This window comes from Vulpes vulpes, chromosome 6 (assembly GCF_048418805.1).
Source record: "Vulpes vulpes isolate BD-2025 chromosome 6, VulVul3, whole genome shotgun sequence".
NCBI lineage: Eukaryota > Metazoa > Chordata > Mammalia > Carnivora > Canidae > Vulpes > Vulpes vulpes.
Genome location: NC_132785.1, coordinates 87,705,422 through 87,730,732, shown reverse-complemented (window position 1 = coordinate 87,730,732; position 25,311 = coordinate 87,705,422). Strand labels below are relative to the sequence as shown.

Here is a 25,311-nt window from a genome sequence, read left to right as displayed (position 1 = left end):
CTCAAGAAATATTCATTGATGACTCACTGGTGAGTTTCTGGTAGACTCCCAGCAAGAGAAACGAGGAGTTTGATTTTAAGTCTCCCAAGTTTGAGGGACATTGGATAGGGAAGTCCAGCGGGCAACCAGATTTGAGAGTCTGAAGCTCACTGCAAGGACCAGACCTAAGTATAGATTTGAAACTCAGCAGCTTATGATGTATTAACCATTAAAAGTCACCATGAATTTCATATTGGCAAGTATTAGGCTTTTCAGATTTTCCCAAAGACCCCGTCTTGCAGGCGGAAAAGGCATTTGGGTACTAATTCTCCAGTATGCTGATTAGCAATGATGTTGATACTTTGCGCAGAGACCCTTCCTGGAGAATCTTGAGCAGAAAGGAAAGAAAGTTCTATGCCTTGGAGGCCTTATGGTCTTTTAAGTAATGAATTTTGCTGCTCAGAATCAGTCTGGGAGGCGGGAGGAACTTGATGAAGGGATCTAGCAAATCCTCGTTCTGTGGTGACTGGACCCTGTTTTCAGGCTCAAAGGGTAAATCAGTAAACATGATAGCATCTTAAATTTCTCGCTTTCTCCGCTTACAAAGCCCGGCGCTAGGTCCTAGTCCTCAAGGAACCCACAGTCAGTTGGAGGAGACAGGCAAGCAGTTGGACATCTGTGGTGCTGTTGGGTGCATGTAAATAAAACTGGGGTTCCGGGAAGGACTCTGTGGAAGAGATGATCCACCTGTTCCATCTAGGAGGAGGACTAGAAGTTGGTGGGTGATGATGAATGGAGGTGGAGGAGGAACATCCTAGGAAGACACAGTACGTGCCAGGCACAGGTTCACAAACCAGGAGGCTGTCGGGGAACACTGAATAATTGGGCTGGAGCACAGGGCACCTGCGGAACAGTGTTTTGTTCCGGGAGGTAAATTAATGCCCGGAGACCCAGCTGGTCTTTAACACAGGTTCCCTGGGAGAATTCCACAGGCCAATAGCAGACGGGATAGTGTCTCTTAATGGGCCAATAAAACAATAACACACTCCCAACCAGTGGTAGCCTAAGCACGCTGCTGGGCCAAGCAAGGGAGACGACAGGAAGAAGGTCCACGTTTCGCGGAGGTGCGTACCTCGCACGCGGTTGCAGCTCGGGCGACCAGAAGCTCGGGCCAACCCCCCGCGGCCCCCGGCGGCCCGCGCAGCAGTAAGAGTCCCCCGTTGCCAGGGCACGTTGCTAGGCAACGCGGGCACGGTTCAGAGAGGATCTGCTTTTCGGGAGTTGCTGCACCGGTTTTTACCCGTGACGGTAAAAGAACCACTTTTACCGGCAGGAGCTAATTGCCCCAAGGCCTTCAGAGAGCTATTTAAATGAGCAAAGTCTCCACGGCCAGGCTGAACGCTCTCAGGTCGCGCTCGCGAGCTCTGGGTATTTATAGCCCAGTGCCCCCCGCCCCAGAAGCGGCTTCAGTGCGTGTGTATTGAGAGGCTGGGGCGGGGGGTGGGGGTGGGGGGCTGGGCTGCGATGCTACTGAGAGGAGAGGATGACATCCTGTCACAGCTGACTTCACTCTTAATCAAAACAACTTTCCTCGTAAAAGACAATTTCATTTCATTTTTGTCATAAACAAGTGGATTGGAAATCAGATCAAACCAACAGACAGCAGACAGGGACTGGAAAGGAGCCCGCGTGGGGAGGGGAGCAGAGCCTATCAAGAAGAATCACACTGGAGGCAAAGAGAAGGAATTTTAAAACACTCTGGAAAACTCTAAGGAGCCTGGTGAAGGAGGCGTGGACTGCGATGGCTGGGTGCAGGGTGCATTGGTGAGGACCAGGCAGGAGGCTTTTCCAGGGATGACGCAGGCATGAAGGGGACTTGAACCAAGAGGGAACAGGCTCCAGCCCCAAGCACTTTGCATGGCCCAACCCTCTAGCACGTCTCCTGAAGCCTGAAGAATGGCCAGACCAGGTAAGGTTCTGGGACTGAGGCACGTCTCAAGGAACCACCTAGCACCAACATCCCATTCAAGAATCACTTGGTTTATTGCACAACTTTATCACACAAGAAAGTTAGAAGGATTAATGAGCCACCCCAAAGAGGACCTGTGGAGGAGGCAAACAGCAAGGGCCTGGTCTGGTCTGAGGGACTGGTGACACGCATTGGCCTGGGCTGCGTTCAGGTCACCTTCTGTGCAGGCAACTCAGAACAGGTTCAGTCCAGGTGGTGCACTGGCCTCGAAGCCACTGCTTCTTTTAAGGGTCTGCTTAGTTGGGTCCAATGGTTATGCCTAATGGTCTTTGCCATATATCAGCATGGTCTTGGTCCTACTTGTCTTTCCACAGATGTTTCCAAACAAATGTTATTTAACTATCCCTCACACAGCTTATCTATAGGGGCACACTCGAAGTCCTACATTGGTCGTTAACAAGCAACTAATATGGGAGTTCACTTTGGCCCCTGTGACTCCATCTTGTCTTACTCTAACTTAGCTTATTCTCTGTCTTCTGTGACTAGGAACCACAGACAAAGTATCACACCATGACATCATTCTTCTCCCCACAGTCAGCTGCCAAACAAGCTACTATTTACCCTGCTGTGGACTCCCACAGGAGCCCCTCACTGGTCTTGCTGATTCCTGTTTGTACTTCACAGCCTGTTCCCCACAGGGCAGCCAGAGGACCTTTTAATAATGTAACTTGTATTATGTCCCCTCTCTGCTAAAGCCCTTCAGTGGCTTTCCACTGACTGCTCTTGGAATACAAGCCAATCTCCTCTCCCAGGTGCACCTGATCCAGCCATTCCCACTTACCTGACCTCATTTCCACTTGCACTCTCTATCCTTGTCTATACTCCTAACACATGGTCCTTTTGTGCTGGCTCTTCCTCCTGCCTGGGTCCTCACACAGCTGGCAATTGTTGCCTTTCAAGCCATAATTGAAACACCATTTTCTCAGACTTTCCCTGACGATCCCCTCAATATACAGGAGCTACGCAGTGGTTCTCTAACAAACACCCTGTTTCAAATCTCTTAGCAGCTCTTATTACTATGTGGTGTTTTCCTGTTTATTTGCATATATATCTGTTTTATTCCTCCTCTGTAGTCCATAGTCTCAAAAAACAGTGGCTACCAATTCCTTCCCTCATTGTATGCACGTTACTCCACTCACCAATTCTTTGTCTATTGAATCTGGCCTTTTGATTTCTTATTACTTGCTTTGACTGACAGAATGTGGCAGAAAGAATGCAGTCTCAATTCTGGGCTTAACTTTCAGGAGAGTTGTCTGCTTCCGCTTTTTTTTTTTTTAAGATTTTATGTATTTATTCATGAGAGACACACACACAGAGAGAGAGAGACATAGAGGGAGACTCCGGCTCCCTGAGAGGAGCCCCATGTGGGACTCAATCTCAGGACCCCGGGATCACGACCTGAACCAAAGGCAGATGCTCAACCACTGAGCCATCCAGGTGCCCTGTCTGCTTCCACTTCTACTCTTGGAAGCCAGCTGCCATGTAATGAGTTTGAGTACCCTGAGACCACCATGCCTCAAGGAAGCTTAAGCTTCCATGTGGAGGAGCACTGCAGTGACACACAGGTCGTGATGCCTGAATGTAGATGAGTTAGTGAGCCTTGCTGACACTCAGAGCAGCAGGAATTGTCTAACCAAACCCTGACCCAACTCCTGGCCAGAGAATTGTGAGACATAATAAATTTTATTGCTGGAAGTCACTAAGTCTTGGATGTTAGGCAGCACGAGGTAATTGAAACCCCCTCCCACTAGAGTGAAGCTTCTTGAGCTTTGCCTGGCAGTACCCATAGACCCAGTAGATACTTGCTGGGTATAAGAATTTGGGGATGATGGAGTTGACCATTGACCAGAAATCTCAATAAAGCAATGAAGGCGATGTTTGACATTGTGAATGCAGGTTACCAAGGAACAGAAGTGAGAAAGTGGGATATCAGAGGTTTTTATTTGTTTGTTGTTTGTCTTAACAAGTTTAGGGATGTCGGAGTTTAACACTTCAGTTCTGAGTTGGAGAACATGCGGGATATGGATGTGGCTGAGGTGGGTAGAGGACAAAGATCACTGAAATTGAGAAAGTAAACAAACTTGAGGTAGGATACTGGCTGAGACACCCATAGGAAAATTAAACTTTCCCAGGATGATGACAGGACCAGCACTGGGAAGAGGCACTGGAAGTTTCCACCTGAGAATTATGAGGGGCCCATGGGGGAAGGTGATGTCCTTGTAAAAATCTAGTTTCAACCAAGGCAAAAAGGATTCAGTGAGGAGTCTGCAGGGGTAGGATGGAGAGATGGTTGGCGGTGGAACGGAGAAGGTAGGGTGACCCAAAGGAAGCAGTTGTCCAATAGGCTGCAGCAGGAAAGACAAGTGTAGGGGCATCAGAGAGCAATGCTGGGCTTTCTGAGAATCAAGCAGAGCACAGATGAGGCTCTCACTCTGGGCAGAAGAGAAGGATGGCTTGGATGAAATCATGAGGGAAGGTGACTGGCCTTCAGATTTTGGCCAGCCTGAAAATAAAAAATTTTATTTTCCTGCCAAAATATCCAAAGGATAGATCATGTTTGCTGTTGGCAGTAGGGTCAGCAATCTGAGACCTTTGCTCAGGATTCCAAAAGAAATGTGAAAGGATGCAGGTGGGGCATGGTTAGGCCCAAGCTGGTACATATCCAGCAGGCCTGCTGGCCTGGCACAGCCCTTCTGAGCAGAAAGTGGAAGAAGTAGTGGGTTGAGTCCTGGGGGTGAGGGAGAGCAGAGCTTGCCTGGACTCGTGCTCCACAAACTTGGCTTTAGATGAAAGGTTAGCATGTCTAGTCAGCATGACCTGTACGGGACTGGTGCCCTTCCAGGCTGTGGAAAGGTAAACTGGCTTGAATTACATCTTCTCAAATCCTTTAAATAATAAACTACATTCTTCCATACTGTAAAAGTAAAGCATGTAATGTTTTCAAAGCAAAAAAAGCCTTCAAATCCGTGCTCCTAACCCTGTCCCCCACTACACACAAAACAATGAGCACGAATAAGAGATAAGTCCTTAACATATTATTAAATTCTCATTGTAATAACACAGTTAAAGTCTCTCTGGACTATTCTGTGTCTTGTCCTGATTCTCAAGTCAAATGGAACCAAGCAAAGGACAAGCGTTAGAAGGAAACAATGAATTCCTTCAAGCCCTGCTGGTCTATTCAAACTGAAAGGTATTTATTAAGCTCCAACCCTTTGGTTGGAGGTCTGTTTTGATTACAAGTGACTAAAATGCAAGGCCAGGTAGCTTAAGCTAAGGAAATGTATTGGTTTATACAGATTTTTTAAAAATGAAAAATCCAGAGAGTGGGCTTAAATGATGCTGGCAAGAATCTCTCCCCTACCTGCTCCATCTTCTCAGCTCTGATTTTCAGGATTAGCTTCATCTCAGGCAGAATTTCCCCAGTGGGTGACTCCCAGGGGGCTCTAGGCTTACTTCCTGCCAACTTGGTTTCACCAGCAAAAAGTACCTTTCTTCGGGCAGCAAAATTCTGAGGTATGGCTCTCATTGGTTCAACTGGAGTCACATGCCCATCCCTGAACCAATCGTGACCTGGGTGGTGTGATGCCCTTGTTCACCAGACCAGGATCACCCGCCCCTGGGGTCGCAGTGTTGGCATCAGTCCCGTCTAAGACACATGGAAAGGGAAAGGTGGTTTCCTCACATCTATGGATATGCGACCTCCGCAGCCACAGGGAACCCAGTACTTAGGACACTGTGCTTGATTTAGTGCTCTGCTGTCACATGTTTGAAATTCTTAATAGTTTTTGAAGTAGGATTCCCACAGACACTGTGACTAGGCATTTTCGTTTTTCACTGGATCTGACAAATTTTGCAGCTGATCTTGCTGCTACCCTGTTGTGTGTACTGCTGGGAAAGCTTCACGAAACAGAAAACACAGTTCTCTCAGAGATAAGGAAACAGAGCACATGAGGAAAAAAGCAGGTAGCCTGTGTTGGTTGACATTTTAAGGAAATAATGGGAACTTAATTCATTCACTTAGTTATTTAAAACTTTATTAGGGGTGCCTGGGTGGCTCAGTCAGTTAAGCGTCTGACTCTTGATTTTGGCCCAGGTCATGATCTCGGGTTGTGGGATCGAGTTCCACATTGCCCCCCCCTCCCCCCCCCCCCTCAGTGAGGGTCGGCTTGGGAGTCTCTCTCTTCTCCTGCTCCCTTTGCCTTTCCCTCTCCCACCCCTCCCACCTCCTTCTTAAATAAATAAATCGTGGGGAAAAAAAACTTTATTTAGTGTCAGGGAATGGTCCTGCTACTTCCTGGGAACCAAAAGAGAAAACAGACTGTCAGGACCGTCAAGTAGCTCGTAGTCTGTTGGAGAGAGAGGTATACATGCAGACACAGCACAGCAGAGTAATGATTGGGATAAAATTAAGGAGGGAAAGCCATTGGGTCAGAGAAAAGCTGCCGCCACCCAGCCTGGAGGTGGGTACAGTGCAGCGTTGTCCCATTGGGAGAGGCATTGATTGACCAGTGGAAGTGAATAGGGACAGAGCAGGTTAAGCTTCTTGGTTGGCAGTCGATAGGGGAAGATACAGAGATGGTTCCAACAGAGCAAGAGACATCATGTCAGATCCTTCCAGATAGTGGCTTGTACATAAGCCATCATGTGGAGTACATGACACTCCCCAGCAGCACCTTCATCCCCCAAGCCTCCAGCGTGGCCACTGAATATCATTCAGGCCTGACTATTCATGCAATCCAGCCCCAGACCTAAGTGTCAAGGTTTTTGCAATTATCACCTCAGCAGGTAAAATAGTTCTAACATCTTGGACAGGCTACAATAACCACTTGAATGACCTAGTAAGGGGACATTATTGAAACAGTCTGAAACAATTGAAACTCTCCAATCCCTGGACTTTTCATTTATATGAACCATCTTCATCCTGTCTTAATGAAAGAGTAATTTATCCCCATTTTTTTTCTTTTATTGAGTTTGGGCACCAGTAGACTCATATTGGCAGTGTGACTTTTCTGTAGCCCACTTTTGACCATTTGTCCCCTTTGAGCATCATCATGGACTTAGGCTTTTTTTCATAGATTCAACTGGTTCCAATTTGCTGTGACCACTGTTTTCTCAAAAATTACAATTTGCTAAAAAAATAAAATTTAAACAGGGTCCCTGCCCTTAAGAAACTTACATTCTTGGACACCTGGGTGGCTCAGTGGTTGAGCGTCTGTCCGCCTTTGGCTTAGGTCTTGATCCCAGGGTCCTGGGATAGAGCCCCACATCAGACACCCCACAGGGAGCCTGCTTCTCCCTCTGCCTGTCTCTCTCTCTCTCTCTCTGTCTCTCATGAATAAATAAATAAAATCTTTTTTTTTTTTTAAAAAGAAACTAACATTCTTTTTGGAAAAATGAGACCTAATATCCATGGAAAATACAGTGAACAGACCAAGGCAGCACATGATTTTAGGAGGCTGATTTGTCACAGAGTTGGGCAGTACCCTTTCTTCCAAGCAATTCTTTGAATGCACTGATTTATATAGGAGCTAAGACATTTCCTCTGGGGAGAAAACTTGAATCGGTCCACAGTTGGCTTCAGATACCTGCAATTGTGTCGGCAGGGAAGGGCAAAGCTGGAGAGGAAGAAACAGCATGACTGGCATCCAGCTGCCAAGGAGGACGGCCAGCGAGGGCCAGGATGGCTTGGACCAATGTGAGTCTTCTGAGATCTGTGGCTGAGTATAAAATCAGTGGAACTTAAAACAACAACAGTCATTTTATTCTCATGGCTCGTGCTTCTGGGGGTTGATTGGGATTAGCGAGGCGGTTCTTGCTCAGGGCTTGTGCTCTTCAATTTCCATGGTTACAGTCAGATGGTGGCTGCAGCTGGAGTCATCTTAAAAGCTTCTTCACTTTTATGCTGGCTGTTGGTTTATACCTCAGCTGGGACTTCCTGCCAGAACATGCCTCTCGGTGTGGCCAGACTCCTCACAGTGGCATCTGGGTACCAAGAGGGAGGCAGGACACGGAGGCTGCCAGTTTCTGAAGCTTGAGGCCAGACACTGGTGTGGCATCTCTTCCCTATATTCTACTGGTCAGGCAGTTTCAGAGACCAGATTCAAGGAGGTGTGTCAGAGAATTTGGGGGCCGCTTTTAAAAACAAACACTATGTTTCTTTGAGTGTGATGTACATGAATTCTCTCATTTAATTTTCACAACTATTAAAGCATTTCACAGAGAGCCAGGGGAAACAAAAATTCAGAGAAAGCTAGTGACTTGCTCAAGCTCACACAGCACTCCAGCTCTAACGCCTACGTGCTTAGCTATCACTGTGGGTTCCCAACACCCAAGGAAAAGAGGAATCTTCAAGGGACTGAGACCCGGAGTGGGTAGGAATCCTGAGTGATCCTAAACTGGACACTGAGGTGAATCAGACTGTGCTGGGCCAGAAAGTGTTCACGTGGAGCCCATGGCACTCAGGCTTGGGACAACCTTTGCGCTGGAAAGGGATTGGAGACAGGAAAGGCAGCGTGAGTGGTGGGGCCTAACTTGCCTTCAGAGGCCTTTGCGAGCCGTCTCTTCAGCTGGGCCTCAACGGGCAGGTGGAATCTGAGTCATGGAGAGGGATGGAAAATAATTGCTAAGGCTTTCTTGTAGGTGTTCTCAGGCCCTCAGGCTTCACTCTTCATTGGCTCTAGGGGAAGCCCCTTTCCTGATGCAATGCGTCAAGATCTCATGTCAGAAATAAGTCTTCTCTTCCTCATATGTCTTCATTTTGGGGACATGCGGTTTGTCAAAAAGTCATTAAGTTCAACTAAAATAGCTCTTCCTACACCAAAAACTTATGCATGGGTTGTGTTAATGTCTGGTCCCCTCACAGAACACAATGAACCTTCCTCAACAGGAAACCTCAGTGGCTTATTCTTTCTGTCTGAGGGTCTGCTGAAAAGGACAGGGGATAATTCGGCAGGAGAAAAAAAGTTGCAGTCACAACTTCATTCTGGCATGATCAGGTGGTGGGAAGGTCAAAACAAAACCCTGCCACATTGCTTTTTGTTCAAAGTTCACTTGGAGAGATTGCATGAGACTCTTTGATCTTGTAGGTCAGGGCGTCAAGGCTTCAGGGCTCTCAAATTGATTTTGTGGTGAAGCTGCTGGGTTTCTGAATAAAGACCTATAGTTAGAGTGTAATTTCCTGCCCTGGCCCCCACAGCAGGGGCACAGGCTGCGTCACCCAGCTCACTGTGGGGGCGGGAAATCTGTGGCCACAGTTTTCCCAAATCATCCAAACTCAGATCCAAAAAGAAGAGAGTTTGGAGCCCTATCAACTCTCTGAGGAAATTTTGGAAAACCTTGTGATGGAAAAAGGTTTCCTTCCGTAAAGTCAGGGCAGTTTGTCAGTTGGACTGACCCTAGGGTTGGGCAAAGGGCCTGAGAGTTGCTCCCATGGATGGAGATGAAATGGATGTTTAACCCCATAAATGGTGGGGCTTTAGTCCCTGACCAGTCTTGCATCAAGGAACCTGGATTCCCCTTGCACACAGTACACTTATACTCAGAGCAAGGCCAGGTTTCAAGCTTGAAGGAGATCTATCCATTTCCAGCAGGCTACTTTAAAAAAAAATTTTTTTAACTCAAGAAATATATGCTCATTGTCGAAAGCATAAAACTGCAAAAAAAAAAAAAAAAAGAGGCAATCTTTTTTTAAAGCCATCTATAGGGGTGCCTGGGTGGCTCAGTTGGTTAAGTGTGGGTGCCTGGGTGGCTCAGTTGGTTAAGTGTCTGCCTTTGGCTCAGGTCATGATCCCAGGGTCCTGGGATTGAGCTCTACATCAGGCTCCCTGCTGGAAGAGCAACCTACTTCTCTCTCTCCTCCTGCCCCTCCCCACCCCACTCATGCTCTCTCTTTCTCTCTCTCCTTTATTCTCTCTCGCTCTTGTTCTCACTCTCATTCTCTCTCTCAAGTAAATAAATAAAATCTTTTTTTAAAGCCATCTGTAATCCTATTACCAGAAATAATCACTGTTATTGTGGTATATTTCCAGACATTTTCCTGTGCATATCTGTGTATAAATGGTTATAGGTTCATGCTTGCCATGTTTTTGTTACTTGTTCTTTCTCATGTACATATCATGAAAATTTTTCATGTCAACAAATGCATTTCAATCATATTCAGTGCATAAAATTTCTTTGCAGAGTTGTATTATTCTTTAATGACTCTCATTGTTGGAAATTAATGTTATTTACAACTTTTTTTTCTTTTCTTTTTTTTAGATCAATACTATAGTGACTATTCTTAATTATTTCCTTTGGCTATGTTCCAAAGCATGTAACTGCCAGGTCAAAGCTTCTGGACATTTTAAAGGATTTTGATATCACATCAGTCAAGATATGCTAAATGTTGTAACACCGCCCCCCTTCCACATCTCATTGGCTTAGCACAATAAAGAAATGTATTTCTCTCTTATTTTACAGTTCAGTGTAGGTCATCTGTTTGTGGGGTAGAAGGAGCTCTATACAGTTTGCTGGATCCAGGATTTGTTCATATGATGGCTTTCCATTTTCCAGAGATTTAGAGTTCTTCAATGGATCCTCTGATTTCAGCTGATAGGTGAAAGGGGAAGGAGAAAATGAAGGGAGCAGGAGAGAGGGCAGGAGAGAGAGAGAGAAGGAGAAGGAAAAGAGAGAATGGAGAACTGCACGGGTGGTTTTAGGGCTAGACTTGAAATTGACTCATAACATTTCTTCTGCCCAGTTTCCAGTTGTCTGGAACTCGATCACATGACTGCTCCTAACTGCAACCGTGGGTGGGAAATGCAGTTTTCCTATGTGTCCAGGAAGAAAACACAGAGTTTGGTGAATGCAAAGCATTGTCTCTGCCTCCAACATACATTACTAAGTTGCCAACCAACCAAATTTTTCCAAGTTTGTATTCCCACCAGCAGAGTATGTGAGTTCCTATTTCCCTACACCCTCAGTAATTAAAAGGAAGACATTTTTTGTGTTCTGTTTTCTGTAGAGCTGCATATGGCATTGTTGCTTTTCTGCATGACTAGACTCAGAATATATGTTTCTCTCTTGGGAGCTACCTCCCTGAACTCAGGACGGTACTCTCTGGAGAGCCAGTCTCTGCATTCCTGACTGCTTTCAGGATAGCAGCCCTCATACCTATCTCCTAGGCTGGCCTGAGCTTCTGGGCCTTTCTGGGCCTGTTCTTCCCTCTTCCCTGCTGTGGAAGAAAATGTAATGCAGGAGTCTGCAACATGTGCAACCTTTACAGGGACTCTGCCCCAAGGCCCTGGCCCCACACAGCCCTGAATGCCTGATTCATTCAGAGGCATAGGGAGAAGATTGGCGCTCAGCGTTTTCTGGGTCATCTCAGGTGGGTTCCAGCTTACAATACATTTCCACAGAAAAAAGGTTCAGAGAGTGGAATTGAGAAGCCAAAATAGCGACTCATACTGACTTGGCATATTGACTTTAACCAATCCATCTAGTGCCTTGTCCTTCGCACTCAGTGTCGCATCAGAATAATCCGGGTGAAATCAGGTTGAGTAAACTCAGCAATCATGAAGGGAAGGTGCAAGAATTGTGCAAAACCTCTTCTTGATGGTCTTCCCATGAACCCAGGTTACTGAACATCCGCTCACGTCTGTCTGAGCTGTGGTTTCTTCCTTGTTTTGAAATTTATTTTCTAGAAGATAATGCTTTCAAACGACTTCTTGTTCATGTCTTCCTCAGGGACTACCAGCTATTGCCTGATGATGGTCTGGCAGGCCTGGCCCCTTGGAGAACAAGGTTTCCAGCCAGGTCTTTACAAAAAGCCTTCCCAAAGTGCCTTTGTTTAGTACCTCCAGGGGGCTGAGGAGTTGCACATTGGCACAGAAGAGAGATGCAAACCAAGCAAGTCACAGATTTTCCAGGCATGCCAACCTTCTGGTCCTAGGCATGAAGCATTCCAAAAAGCCTAGGAATGTTCATATGTGTTCCTAAGAATCAACCAATATCTTGTCCTTCCAAGTTGTATCCTCTGATCTGTCCCTGAGAGACTGCCATGGTCTCTGACAGGTGATAATAGCTGGGCCACCTGGCTGAGTGCATCTGTAGGCTTGGTTTCTGACCTAGAAATGGAAACAGGAAGTGGTTTACAAATAAATATAAAGCGCACAGTCAAGGAAGGGCTGCAGTAGAGTTCTCAGGTGGTGTGGTGTACAATAGGCAAAGGTGAAGATTGGTGTCTTTCTTTCTTTCTTTGTTTCAGTGACATCCTCTGGCTGGACTGGGCCATGTGAATGGGGAGTGGGGTGTCTTCCTGGGGGAACAGCAGAGGGGGGGACCACTGTGGATCAGGAGCTTCTCTTCAGAGTGAGCCCATCTGTGAGAAGCCATGGCCCCTTTTCACCTCATCTTAGCAAATGAATTGGTTCTTAGAATGAGTTTTGCCAAGCTTTATAAATGTAAACTCTCATTTACATTTATAAAGAGGTGCTTCCAAAAGAAAAACTGATTTCTGGCAGCTTTTAATAGTTCCCAGAAGGTTGCCTGAGCCCATGGGGGAAGGACTTCCTTGCACTTATGCTGAGATATGAAAATTCACTGTCATCCCTAGATCACTGGGGGGAAGGGGGCTGCATGGGGGGGGGGGGTGCTGTCCCACACTCTGCATGGCCCTGGGGCATTGTGGCTGCAGGCAGGGTGGTCAATATGGGTGGAGAGGAGTTTGGAGGGCTGACCTCCTATAGGTGAAGGGCACAGCCCAGAGCTTCCCTACACTCCCCTCTCTGCCTCTTCCTGGGCTGGAGAGCAGCTAATGGCAGGGCTTAGAGACTGAGGCCTGGCACATTGACTTTGACCAGTGCTTTGTCCTTACTACTCAGAGTTTCAGCAGAATAATCCTTCAGGATGATTTAATTAATTAATTAATTAATCAGGATGATTAAATTCCTCTTAGAAGTCCCTACTTCTCTTACAGGTCACTGGTTCCACCACGGCAACCCAGATGTTCCTCTCAGAGCCTAAGGACTACTTTTCCCAGGCTCTACCCCATTCCCCACTCACAGTGGTGAGAAGAGCCTGTCGTGTTTTTATGTTTTTATGCTGTTCCAGTAATTCCCAGCACGCTGCTGGGCCCACGTATCAGTGGATGACTCTTGAAGATGTGAGGCAATGCAGAGCCTGGGCACTGGGGAGGGTCCTGCCCAGCGATCAGTCTACCATTGATATATCCCCCTGGGGACCATCTCTAACCAGCTTCTCAGAGTGCAGTCCTGAGGCCGCCAGCAGCTGACCAAAGAGGAGGAGTAGGGCTCTAAAACAAAGGTGATTTTCAGGGGCACTGGGGTGGCTCAGTCAGTTAAGCATTTGACTTTTTATTTTGTCTCAGGTCATGATCTCAGGGTTCTGGGATCGCCTTCAGTGGAGAGCCTGCCTGAGATTCTCTCCCTCTGCCCCTCCCCTGGCTTGTGCATACTCTCTCTCTCTCCCCCCAAATAAATAAATAAATAAATAAATAAATAAATAAATAAATCTTAACAAAAAGCTGATTTCTGGTCTCCTCTCTAGATCTCTAGAGTCTAAACTTCTCAGAGAAAAGTCCTGGAAATCTTTTTCCACAAGCACCCCCCTCTACCCCAGGCTGGCCAGTGCAATAAAATTTAACAATCCTTTTCTATACCCCTCCTGTTCGCATTTATTATCCTTTTCAGGAAAATAATTTGTTTCCTTTTCAACCTTTTGTGACTTCTGAAAACAGAGTCTGAAGCAGAGGGATCCTCACATACAAGAAATGTCACCTGTGGCCTTCATGGCACCCTTGGCTTGCCGATTTTGTCAGAGGATGTGAATGAAGGAAGCCCACCTTTGACTGTCATGCTGCCCATATCTGCTTTTCTGTTGACTTGTTGTCAGTAGAGGCATCTCTCTAGCTTTTCCTTCTCTCCTCCTTCTGCAAGAAAATGATCCTCTTGGAGCCCTTGAGCAGAGGGGCCAGTGAGAGTAAACTTCTTCCCGTACCCTGATAAAGCAGGAGTGGAAGCCCTTGGTGTTTCCACGGAGAAAACACTGACCCCAAGGAAATGCACATGGAATGGAGAGGGATGGTGTCACCAGGATGTCAGGGGAGCTCAGCACTGCTCACTCCGGTCCTATCCCGCCGTCTCCTCAGGCCCACTCAGGGCGCCTCCTGCCTCATGACTAATGCAGTGTGTGCCGCTAAAGCTGCTCTCTGGAGAAAAAAAGGGGAATAAAAAAGCCTAATTTGTGGTATCTGCCAATTTCCCCAGTGTAAACACTCCCACCGTGGCAGATTTCAGGTTACCAGTGGTTTCACAAGAGGCTCAAAAAGGTCTGATCATTTTGTAATTGGCTCTTGCAAACCGCAGGGTGATGATGCCAGCACCCCCTCATCCGTCCTGCCCCAGAGGATCCCCAAATCACACTGAGGGGGAACATCACTTTCAGCTTCTCCGTCAGAAGGAGAAGTGGTTGAAGTATGACCGGATCATTATGACTCATATCACAGCGCTGCATGTGGAAGGACAGGACGCAGGGGGTTTTGTTGGCCAAACTGGAGCCCAGTCTTCATTTTTCAATCTCACTCTCCTCTCTCCATGGGCTGGGGGACGGGAGGGGGGCCTGTCCACAGAGCCTCTCCTCTGCCTGCCTCATGGCAGCGCTTCACCCTGAGGCCTCTTCAGGCTCCCTGCCAGGGCTCCCACAAACTTGCTCTCTCCTTTAAAACCCCATGATCCTAAGCCAGAATGCAGAATGCTCCTTCTTTAATTGGACAAGCTTAAAATGGAGGGCTTGGGAGCCATTCTGGATTCTGGGTTCTGCCTTTTGGTTTGGGTGGTGCTGAAATGAACTCTTTCTTTAAAAACTTGGCCCCGGAAAGATTCTGTATCCAAGACCTAAAAGCCTGGACAGATTTTTTTCTTGATTTTTAGGGAGTCTTGAGAATGGCCAGGGGGTGGGGCAGGTAGTTCTCATAAAGCTGAGCATGACCAAATTTGTCTGCCTCCTGTGACATCAGAGATCACGCAACTCTTCCTTCCCCTTTAGGGCCTGGGGTTGCCATTGAGCTGAGTATAGGAAGGTGACCTACTTTTCTTCCCAAAACATTGAGCAGCCAGTTGCATTTTCTGATCTAAAACTCACCCACACCACTATAGTCTCTGTTCTGCTGCCCTCCTGGGCATGCTTCTGGCTAGAGCTTGTTTTGAGGTTTGTTTTGTTTCTAAGATTTTTAATTTATTTATTCATGAGAGACACACAGAGAGAGGCAGAGACATAGGCAGAGGGAGAAGCAGGCTCCCTGCTGGGAGCCCGATGCGGGACTCGACCCCAGAACCCCAGGATCACGACCTGGGCCAAAGGCAGACCTCAATCACTGAGCCACCCAGGTGCCCCAGGAGCTGGTTTTGTAAAGTGAGATTTACCATGGGAGTCCTCAAAAAGGCTCGTCTGACAGCCTCAGCCCACATCCCTCCCAGACATCGGTGTGGGTGCTGAAGCTGCCCGAAACCTGACAGGTGTGCAGCACAGGAGAATCCAGGTTTGCCCCGGTCTCAGCTTGGCAAATCTGTTAAAGAAAAGTCTCATGGGAAATGGCCTTGAACCTGAGGCTTCTTTATTGTTCTAATCACTCAAAGTCAGTCAGCTAATGAATATTTATTGAAGGTCTATGTAGGGGTTCAGAACATGCTACCCCAAAATATGCCACTGTTAATGATTATGTTGACCTGAAGTCATTTGAGAAACAGTAGAACCAGGAAGGGTTCTCTGACCTGCCCCCCCTCTTTTTTTTTTTTTTTTACCTAAAAGCAGATCATAAAATTTCCCCTGAGAAGAGACAGGTGTCTCTCACCAGAGACTGGAAGAAGATGCCAAAAAGGTCCTGTACAAACAATACTAATATCAGTATCTTTTATTGGTTTCCCCCATACATTTCTTAGTCACTGGCCCACAATTTACTACCTCTAGTCCAAACCTCTTTATCTTCTCCCCACAGTATATTTGGGCCTAACAGCTTTTTCAGCTCCTCATATTCCTTCTGAAAACTCCTGGGTACATGTAAAAACATAAACTATACATGTGTGTTTTTTCTCCTGTTAATCTGCCTTACTATGTCAGTTTAATTCTTAGGTCCAGCTACAGAACCTAGAAGGGGAGAGGCAAGTGTTTCCTCTCCTACATCAACTATGGAGATAATGGTGAGCAAGCAAGAGCGCCTGCCCTCCCAGGCTTACTGTCCAGTATACAAGGAAAGCGGTCCTCACACAGATAACTTGCAATAATTCAATAATGACATGGGCACCACGAGGTGTGGTGAGAGCATATGACAAAGAGGCTAATGTAGGCTCAGGGACCCAGAAGATTCCTGGTGAAACTGAGTCTGACGCTGAGGCCCGAGGGATCATTCACATTCAGTGGGATATGAGATTCTCCAGGACAAAGAATTTGTGCTTCAGAAACACCCTTTTTGGGGGGATGAACTTGGAAATTTAGGTAGTAACTGGGTCCTCTTCATATGTAGTGTGGTGGTGGAAACCACTGTTTGCCCCTCAACATTCTTTCTTCTGTTCCTAATAACAAATCCCCAGATTTTGCTAGGTACATTGCTACCCAGAGAAAAGATTACATGACCACCTGGCCAATGAGATGTAGGCAGAACTGTGTGGAGTCTCTGAGAAGCCCTTTTGCTGCTACCTGGTATCTGGATGTGATGGCTGGTGGCTGAGCAGCCATCAGGGATCATGAGGAGACATGCTAAGGTTGGGGGAACAGTATATTAAGTGGAGCTTTGTTCCCTGAAGATCATAAGACTGGCATACTGGCCCTGGATTGCCTATCTCCAGGCTTCTTTCATGTAAAAAAAATAAAGGTTAATCTTTATAAAGCCTCTATTATTTTCAGATTTTCTATTACACAAAGCCAAATATAATCCCAGCGACTACACTCAACTTCCCTTCAGCCCAATGAAGAGAACGTTTATCTCTTTTGAGGGCACAACCCACAATTACCTAGTTTATAGAAAAGCCTGTAAAAATAACAAATCTCTTTTCCTGACCCCCTGCACCCCCACCCTGGTCACCTGTCCTCCCCTCGCCTCTGTACCTCCTCTCTTTCCTAACTCCCACACCAGAGCTAGGCCTGACCTCAGTGTTTCCACCTCCATGAATGACAAGTTCTCAGCCCAAAGATTCTTGAGCTCTTGCTATCTTCCCTCAGTGGCTACCTGATGAGAGTCCTGCTACAGAGTCACACAAAATTCAGGGAGGTAGTCAGCCTTCCAGGCTCCCTCTCATCCTTTCCAAAGAAGCTTAAAGATTTAGAAAAAGCAGGCAAAGTTGATCACATGCACCAATTTGAAAAACCCGCAAAAATTATTGGAAGTGCTTTAATGGAACCTCCCTGCACTGAGCTGTTTAAGCAGTGTCAGCCTTCATCAGCCTGTTTCCGCAGCCTCTGGCTAATTGAGTCCAAGAGGTCAAGACTCAAAGGGAGAAGGCCAGTGTGTCTGATTATAAAACTAGGGCCGCTGGGGGGCGGGTGGGGGGAGAGGAATGCAGACCTCACATACTGGGTCAGATGAGGTATGAGTTAAATGGTGAACCCATCACAGACCCACAGACACACACACACATTGAAGTCCTAACCCCCACTCTCAGAATATGGCCTTATTTGGAGATAGGGTCTTTACAGAGGGAATCAAGTTAAAATGAAGTCATTAAGGTAAATCCTAATCCAACATGTTTTGTGTCCTTATAAAAAGGGGAAATTTGGAAACAGACAAGCACACAGGGAGAACACCAAGTGAACGTGAAGGTAGAGACAGGGTGATGTTTCTACAAGCCAAGGATGCCAAAGATATCAGCAAACCACCAGAAGCTAGGGAGAGATTATGCCTCACAGCCCTCAGAAGGAACCAACCCTATTGACAACCCTTTATCTGACCTGTAGCTTCCAGAACCATGAGACAATAAATTTCTGCTGTTTAACAATCAATTAACCCAGTCTGTGGGTCATTGTTAGGACAGCCCAAGCAAACTAGTACAAGGTCCCTTAAGTGTCAACTAACAGAGGAGCTTGGGGACAGCCACTGGTCTCAGCTGATTTCCCTGCTGCCTCACATAGGCTCTGAAGACCGTGAGATCAACTGGAGTCTCTCTTCATCATTCCATTTAACAGAGAAACCCAAGTGGTCCTCTCTCCACTTGCAGACAACCAGCCGCTTATTGAGTGGGGCCAAATCCTTCAGGAGGGCCTCTTCTGCTCACCTCCTGGGAATCATACAAGTACACTTCCCAGGAGTGAAGGGCTGATGTTAACTGGAGAGGGCTGGTTGTGGATCGATCTATCCCTCTATCATCAGTCATCTACTTATCTCTATCATCTATTTTTTTTTTCCTTTTCACCCCAAATCAATGTTTAGGGGAAGGGGAAAGTGGTGCATGGTCTTTTCAGACTCTAACTAAAGGCTTTCTAGATTGAATAATTCTTGTGTGTGCATGAACATACACATGAAAAAGCTGTATGTGGACTCTCCTGCCCCTGTTCCCCCAACTTTGCCTTCCACTTGGGAGCTTGGAAGGCAGAAATGATAGGGGAAGAGGAACAAAAGCTATCCAAAGGCTCCATGGAAGCAGATGGGTGGTCCAAGTGGCCAGGAGCTGGCTCCCAGCTCCACTCACTTTATCAGGCTGATTTGAGCACACAGGGCATTTTATTAAGCAGAGTGAGGAGCAGAGAGCGTCTGTGTCATTTCTTGTTCAGCTAATAGTTCACTTTTAATATTTTCCTCTCACCATAACCAGATGTAACCCCATTTTTAAGAGGCTTAATTTGAGATCCGGCAACTTACCAAGGGGGGCGTGGCGCTGAAAGAGGCTTGGAGACGCGGCTACAGCAGCTCTGAAGTGTCCACTCTGGGCCCACTGTCCACAGCACGTCAACTATGAAGGTCCCAGAAATTTGTGCTCAGTGGACCTAGAGACAGTTTCCTGGGTAAGGAAATGTGTATTTCCTTTCCTATTTATTCAGCAGTAATGCTTTGGGTTGATTTTCTAGAGTTGGCTACAAAGAAGAAGATGATGATGATGACAATGAGGCAAAGATCTGTGGACATGGATGGCAAGCCACTCATAGAATGTGTGTGGAAGCCTATGCCACACTAGAGCAGGCTCACAGAGGACACAAACGTGCACCTTGCTTTGAGGGCCTGAAGTCTAAATGGGCAGGTCAAACTAAACTCAAATGAAACAAATTGATAATGTTTCTTTAAATGCAAGGTGGTTTTATTTGCTGTTAATAAAAATAGAGACCCCCTCAAATTGTCTCAAAAAGGATTTATTGTAAGTGCCCATGTGCTTGGCACTGGAAGGGAGAAGGATGGAGGACTGGCGAGTACCCCTGCCACTCTCACAGAAGGCCCTGCACCCTCTCGTGGTGTCTCTGCTCCTCCCTTTAATGCCACATCCTCTGTTCCTGTAACTGCTGTTCTCTCCTAACCTCAGCTTACTGAATCAGATCTCCCACCTGCTCTGACTCTACCTCTAAGCATCCTTTCAGCCTTAACAACCACTCCAAGTGGTATTGCATTCCTTCTGTTTGGGTAATTGTTTGGTAGTTCTTTCTATATTTGATTGGCCCAGGCCCTAGGCTTCAATGATGATGGCTTCATCATTGAAGCCTAGCCATCATCATCACTGGCTTCAATGAGCCTGTGTTTTGGCTATCCTTGGGTCACTTGTCATACCTGAAGATCCAGTGAGCTGTGGCCAGGAGTAGCAGATCACAAGACCACCTGAAGGGCCATGGGCAGGTAGGCACCTAAAACAAATCCAGTAAGGGGACTACTGATTATAAAGTCATGGAAAAGAGAAATCACTCTGAGCCAAAGAGAATAAACAGGACGTGAGATGGCTGGGGTTTCAACACATGGCATTTAAGTCCTAGGGAAAAGAGGAAAACTGAAATGTAGGAACAAGTACTGGGGCCAACTATAGTGACAATCATTTATTTCCTTTTCCTATGAAAGGCTTACACATCTCTGCCTAGATAACATCAGACTTGTGCATGTGACACTTTTGTCCATGAAAGGTAAAAGGGATATGTGCCATTTCTAGGCAAAAGTGTTGATGATTGTAGCATGGTTCACATGTTCTCTTTTCCTTTTGCACTGAGAACGACATGGTCCCAAACAGGGAAGGTCCCATTCATTTAGGTCCCAGAATGACAACTTGGAGCAGAGCTACAGCAAGTACATGATGAATATATAATGCAAATAAGAAGTTAGCCTTTATTGTGTTAAGCTTGAGATTTTGGAGTCATTTGTTTTTTTGGTTTTTTTTTAAACTTTTTTTTAATTTAAGATATTCATTTATGAGAGACAGAGAGAGGCAGAGACACAGGCAGAGGGAGAAGCAGGCTCCGTGCAGGGAGCCCGACGTGGGCCTCGATCCCAGGTCTCCAGGATCAGGCCCTGGGCTGAAGGCGGTGCTAAACTGCTGAGCCACCGGAGCTGCCCATGGAGTGATTTGTTATCACAGCATAGTCTAGACTTGTCTGACTGATAGGAAGATCACATTGTGTTCAAATAAATGGGAGAGAGAGTGGTGGAGGTAAAGAGGTAATGAGAAGTAGGGATAGGAACCAAATGTCTGAGAAGGAAGACTTGAAGCAGGATCGCAAGAGAAGACCTGGAAAGGAATGAGAGAACTTCAAGAATCATTTTAAAGGAAGATGTACCAGGTTTTGGGATCAGGTTGGAATGGGGAATGAAAGAAAGTGAAGAGTAAAAAAAATATTTTTTAAAAATAAAAAACATATTCCTTATTTACTAGCTTATCATAGTTGGAAGTTGGAACCATTTTGAGAGAAGGATGGCCTTTTAAAAAAAATGGAACTTAGGGTGGACATCTAGCTAGAGATTTTCATCAGGCACTTGGGAATGGGGTCAGGGCTAGAAACAGACTCTTGAGAGTCATCAGCAGAGGTGAGAGAGTTGGGTCAGTGAGTTTTTAGAAATTTGTCTTTTGATCTGTAAATATAGCAGGTTGTGAGAAACAGAACACAAACACCATGTTGAAGAGAGAAAGCAAGACCAGACAGACAGAAGAAAGAGGAGGAACTAAAATGAAGACCGTCCAGCAGCATCATTCCCCTACCTTGGTTTTGAAGAAAGCACATGCTTGCATTTTCTCTTGCTTGGAGAGCTCACCCAACAACTAGCCACTCTCTGACTTTTGCTATAGAATCTCTCTGGAAGGATAATCTTCCCAGCACCCTAAGATTCTGGAATTGTCCATCCGGAAGTCCCCATGCTGAGATCCTCATGATTGCAATAGCACACACATGCTTTCATTTCATCCTCCTTGAGAGCAGTTGCTGCTTTGTGAAAAGCACAATTGCACCCATTGTTCCTGTTGGCACTGACTTCTGGCTCCAAGTTCTTCATTTTCTTCTACTTCCTGGTCTCTTGAAGAGACTAAGGAACAGCTGGAGAGACAAGGTTGTTGGCTTGCAAACAATAGCTCTGGAAGTGCCTCCAGAACACCCCCGCCCCCCGCCTGCACCAAATGAATTAGGTATCACTGCATATAGTGAGACCCCATGGCTTTGGGGGGTGGGTCCTGGCCAGCTTTTACTCTTTATGGCTGACCTGGGAGAGCTGGTCAGGGCCCACCTTTCTGGCCTGTCTGCTTGATATTCCTCCGGTAAGTGAAGGTACAGCTATGTTCTTGTTGTATCTTTAAAATAAAAAGCTAGGAAATTTCCCAGGGGCTCTAAATCTACACTTCAAGGGGGGAGGGGGGAGAAGGAAAAAAAGAGAGAAAAGAAAAAAGGCATTAACCTAGTTTAGCTATATTTTAGGAAACACATTCTGGGCACAGGAAAGCCCGTTATGCTTCCAGCTATAGGTTTTCTGGATAGAAAACAAGACGGAGCTCACTTTTGAGCATATAGGGTAGAGTGTAGGATAGAGACTATTGCATAAGGACCCTAGATTTTGGAGTTTCCAACAAGAAAGTCTGTCAGAAAGCACCCCTGAGACAACATTCTGTGGAATGTATGCATTTGTAGGATGCTTTTTGCTGAGGCACCTTTCAAAGAGCTTCTCTTGGATGTGTCTATTGGGCAGACAGGGCTGGACTGGTCCACTTGGGAATGAATAGGGTGAGGAGGACGAGTGCCGGCTCTGCCTTCATTGAAGCCTCTGAAAACCACACAGAAACTCCATCCCAACCCCATCCCCCAGATGGGAAACCAGAATCACAGGAAATCATCTTTAACTTAAGGGAGCACCCTTAAGTCACAAAATAGCCACCAAAGAGTAACTCCGTCTCAAAAGCTCTGTAAGGTTTATACATTATGCATCTAATGTAGTTAGCACTTGCATGTGCCACAGGCTCACAACTTCTATAAAGGGAGCTGGTGCATTCTAGCAGCCCAGCCTCTGTCACTGAGGCCTGGGAAGACACTTAATCCTGCACTAATGAGGTTCTTGCCCCAAGCCTCCAGGGAAGCTTCCTTTTTATTTTCCTGATTTGCCACAGTTTCATCTCTTAAAATAGTGTAGTGCAGGGTCTTGTTGACTGGTAAACTGGGATTTGCCTTCATAGCTCTCTCTCATTCTCTCTCTCTCTTTCCAAGGGGGAAAAAACAGCCAAGAAAAAAACCCCAGTGTTTTTAATCTACTCCATATAACCAATTACTCCTAAACTTAGCAGCTTAAAACCATAGACATTGATCATCTCACAGTTTCTGTGAATTAGGAATCCAGGAGAGGCTCAGATGGTGTTTTCGACTCATGGTTTCTCATGAGGTTGTGGTGAAGCTGTTGGCCAGGGCTGCAGCCATCTGAAGGCTCAGCTGGGGTAGGGTCTGCTTGGGAGCTTAGCCACGTGATTGTCAGCAGGCCTTAGCTCCTCACTGGTTGTGCCAGAGACTTCATTCCCTCACCCTGTGAGCCTGTCATAGCCTGCCTGCCTGTGGCACTTGGCTTTCCCCAGAGTAAGTGATCTAAGAAAAAGAGAGAGCCCAAGGCAAAAGCCATAGTTTTATAACCTAATCTCAGAGTGACATCCCATCCCATCTGCTATGTTCTATTGGTTAAACAGACCACTCTCATGAGAGAAGAGCTACGTGAGGGTGTGACTGCCATGTGGAAGGCTGGCACCCATGCCTCATTTGGGAAAGAGAGAAGTGGGGCAGAGGGTCATGCACTGAAAAGTTTAGTGGTATGAACCATCTGATTACAGACTTTTTTATTAACTAGTTGAGTGTCCTTCAAAAGTCAGCATCTCTGCTCCTCCTCCCTAGGACTTTCTTTTCTGTAAAGTTAGGTACTCAAACTAGCATGATCTTTAAGTTTACTGTGGTCTGTGATTGAGGTTGGTGAGGGGAAGAGTGGAAAATAGAAGAAGTAGACCCAGAAAGGAACTTGGATCTCATGAAGCAGCCCCAACACCAGAGCCCTTAGCTGGCTTCAGCCCCAGGCCCAGGCGTCCCACAGTTCCATGATGGGGATGGATGCCCAAATCCAGCCATTTGCTGAGTGAGGAAATGGAAAGCTCTTTTTTTTTTTTAAGATTGTATTTATTTATTTATTCATGAGAGAGACACAGAGAGAGGCAGAGACATAGACAGAGGGAAAAACTCCCTGCCAGGACCTGATTTGGGACTTGATTCAGGACCCCAGGATCAACCACTGAGCCACCCAGGCATCCCAGGAAGCTCTAATTTAATTGCTGATACCCTGTTTTGCTGACATTTTCAGACCTATTTCTGTGCAGGAGCAAACCAAAGATAACTGAAGGCACTCTGAGCCTGGGGAGAGGGTTCCCCTGGTTTTTAGAGCTGGCAGTGGTTTGTGTGTACTTTGATGATGGTTCCTACGGTCTAAAGGAGAGTGTCTCCAGGGAAGTGGCTTTGGAGACCATCATTGCTTTCCCTACCACTAGTCCCCCATTGTTTCTTCTTATTTCACATCCTGCCTAGCCGTTCCAGACCCTTCTACACATGAGTGATGGATGTATTGGACTTCGGAGAGCATGTCACTCAGTAAATCTGGGAACCTTGATGTGAAAGCATCTTTGAAAGTCTCTGATGGGGCTAGTCTCACTTGGGGGAGCTGCCAGCTGAAGGAGCAAGACCAGGCTTGGCTTGGTCAACTTGCCTTCCTTCCTCTGGGTTTAGCACAGGAAAATAGCAGCTCTTCAAAATCAGAGATGCATGGACTTGTACGTTTTTGAGTCAAAGGACTTGCTCTTAGAGATGAGTTATCTACTTCAGTAACGGTCTTGGGAATTCCCTGGAAGCTCCTGGGATTTATGATTACCTGAGTAATTTCTTGGCATGGCCAGTGATGCCTGAGTCATCCCAGAAAGCATCCCAGGTGTGTATTCTCAAATGGCTGAGATTTATTCCTCAAGTTTTGAGTTGTTCCTTTGGGAAAGCTTCCAGTTTTGTGGTTCTCATTATAAAACTAGAATCTTTAACTGCTTCAGGAAGCCCCCAGGGCTGAGGGGGAAGTGCCCATGACTGCCAGACCCCCAAGCAAAAGTGGGGCAGCACAGCCAGGCAGGAGCAGCAGGTTCTGGCTGAGCAGGAGACTAAATGTCAAATCCTCAGCAAAAATTAAAGAAGCCCAGTTAGAAAGCCAGCCTTATCCACAGAGCTAGGCGATATCAATAGCTGCATTCTGCTACCCTGAGAACATCCTGACATTTCAGACTCAAGTTCTGGGGGCTGTCGTTTGAGTTGACTTTAAAATAAAAGTTGTGCTTCTGTGTTATGAGTCCTATGGTTCTGTCACTTGGACCAGAGCTACCCTCCTAAGACCCATTTTCCCACCTGAACGTATTCAGGAGACCTATATCCTCAGGACTGCTATGTTTCTTCTGGCCAAGCTCCTCCCAGGATTTAACACTCACCTTCTCTTCTCTCCCCTTCTCTCACACTCTTTGGTCTCAATAGGATATTGAGCTGTTCTAGATTTGGGAATTAAGAACATTCTTACAATCAGAATCTAAGACTTATGGGGTCTTAGAAGCTCTCTAGTCCAACCTTCAACCCTCCTCTGATTCAGAAATCTTCAAAGATCCGGCTTCTGACAGACCCTTTAAGATAGGGACAACGCTACGGCACAAAGTAATTCATTCTCTTTGAATGGCTAATGATTACAGAATCCATTTTCATACTGACTTTCTTACACTGAAATCTGTCTCTTTGAAATTTACTCACATTGACACTTATTTTGCCTTCTGAGGCAACCTAGACTATTGCTACTCCTTCTCTATAGCAGCCCTTCAGATGTTTAA

General features: G+C 46.3%; 2 long non-coding RNA genes across 2 annotated transcripts; one reads left to right on the top strand and one right to left on the bottom strand.

The window, feature by feature from the left end:
* The first annotated feature begins 1,055 nt into the window (after positions 1 to 1,055).
* Positions 1,056 to 13,533, top strand: LOC140599365 (uncharacterized). Its single transcript, XR_012002154.1, has 3 exons — positions 1,056 to 1,948; positions 7,612 to 7,703; positions 12,963 to 13,533. It is a non-coding gene; the product is annotated as an uncharacterized lncRNA (long non-coding RNA).
* LOC112921454 (uncharacterized) lies at positions 6,339 to 21,726 on the bottom strand. Its single transcript, XR_003235236.2, has 4 exons — positions 21,157 to 21,726; positions 19,746 to 19,819; positions 18,852 to 18,976; positions 6,339 to 12,111 (listed from the first exon to the last, which is right to left on the bottom strand). It is a non-coding gene; the product is annotated as an uncharacterized lncRNA (long non-coding RNA).
* Positions 21,727 to 25,311: the final 3,585 nt, after the last annotated feature.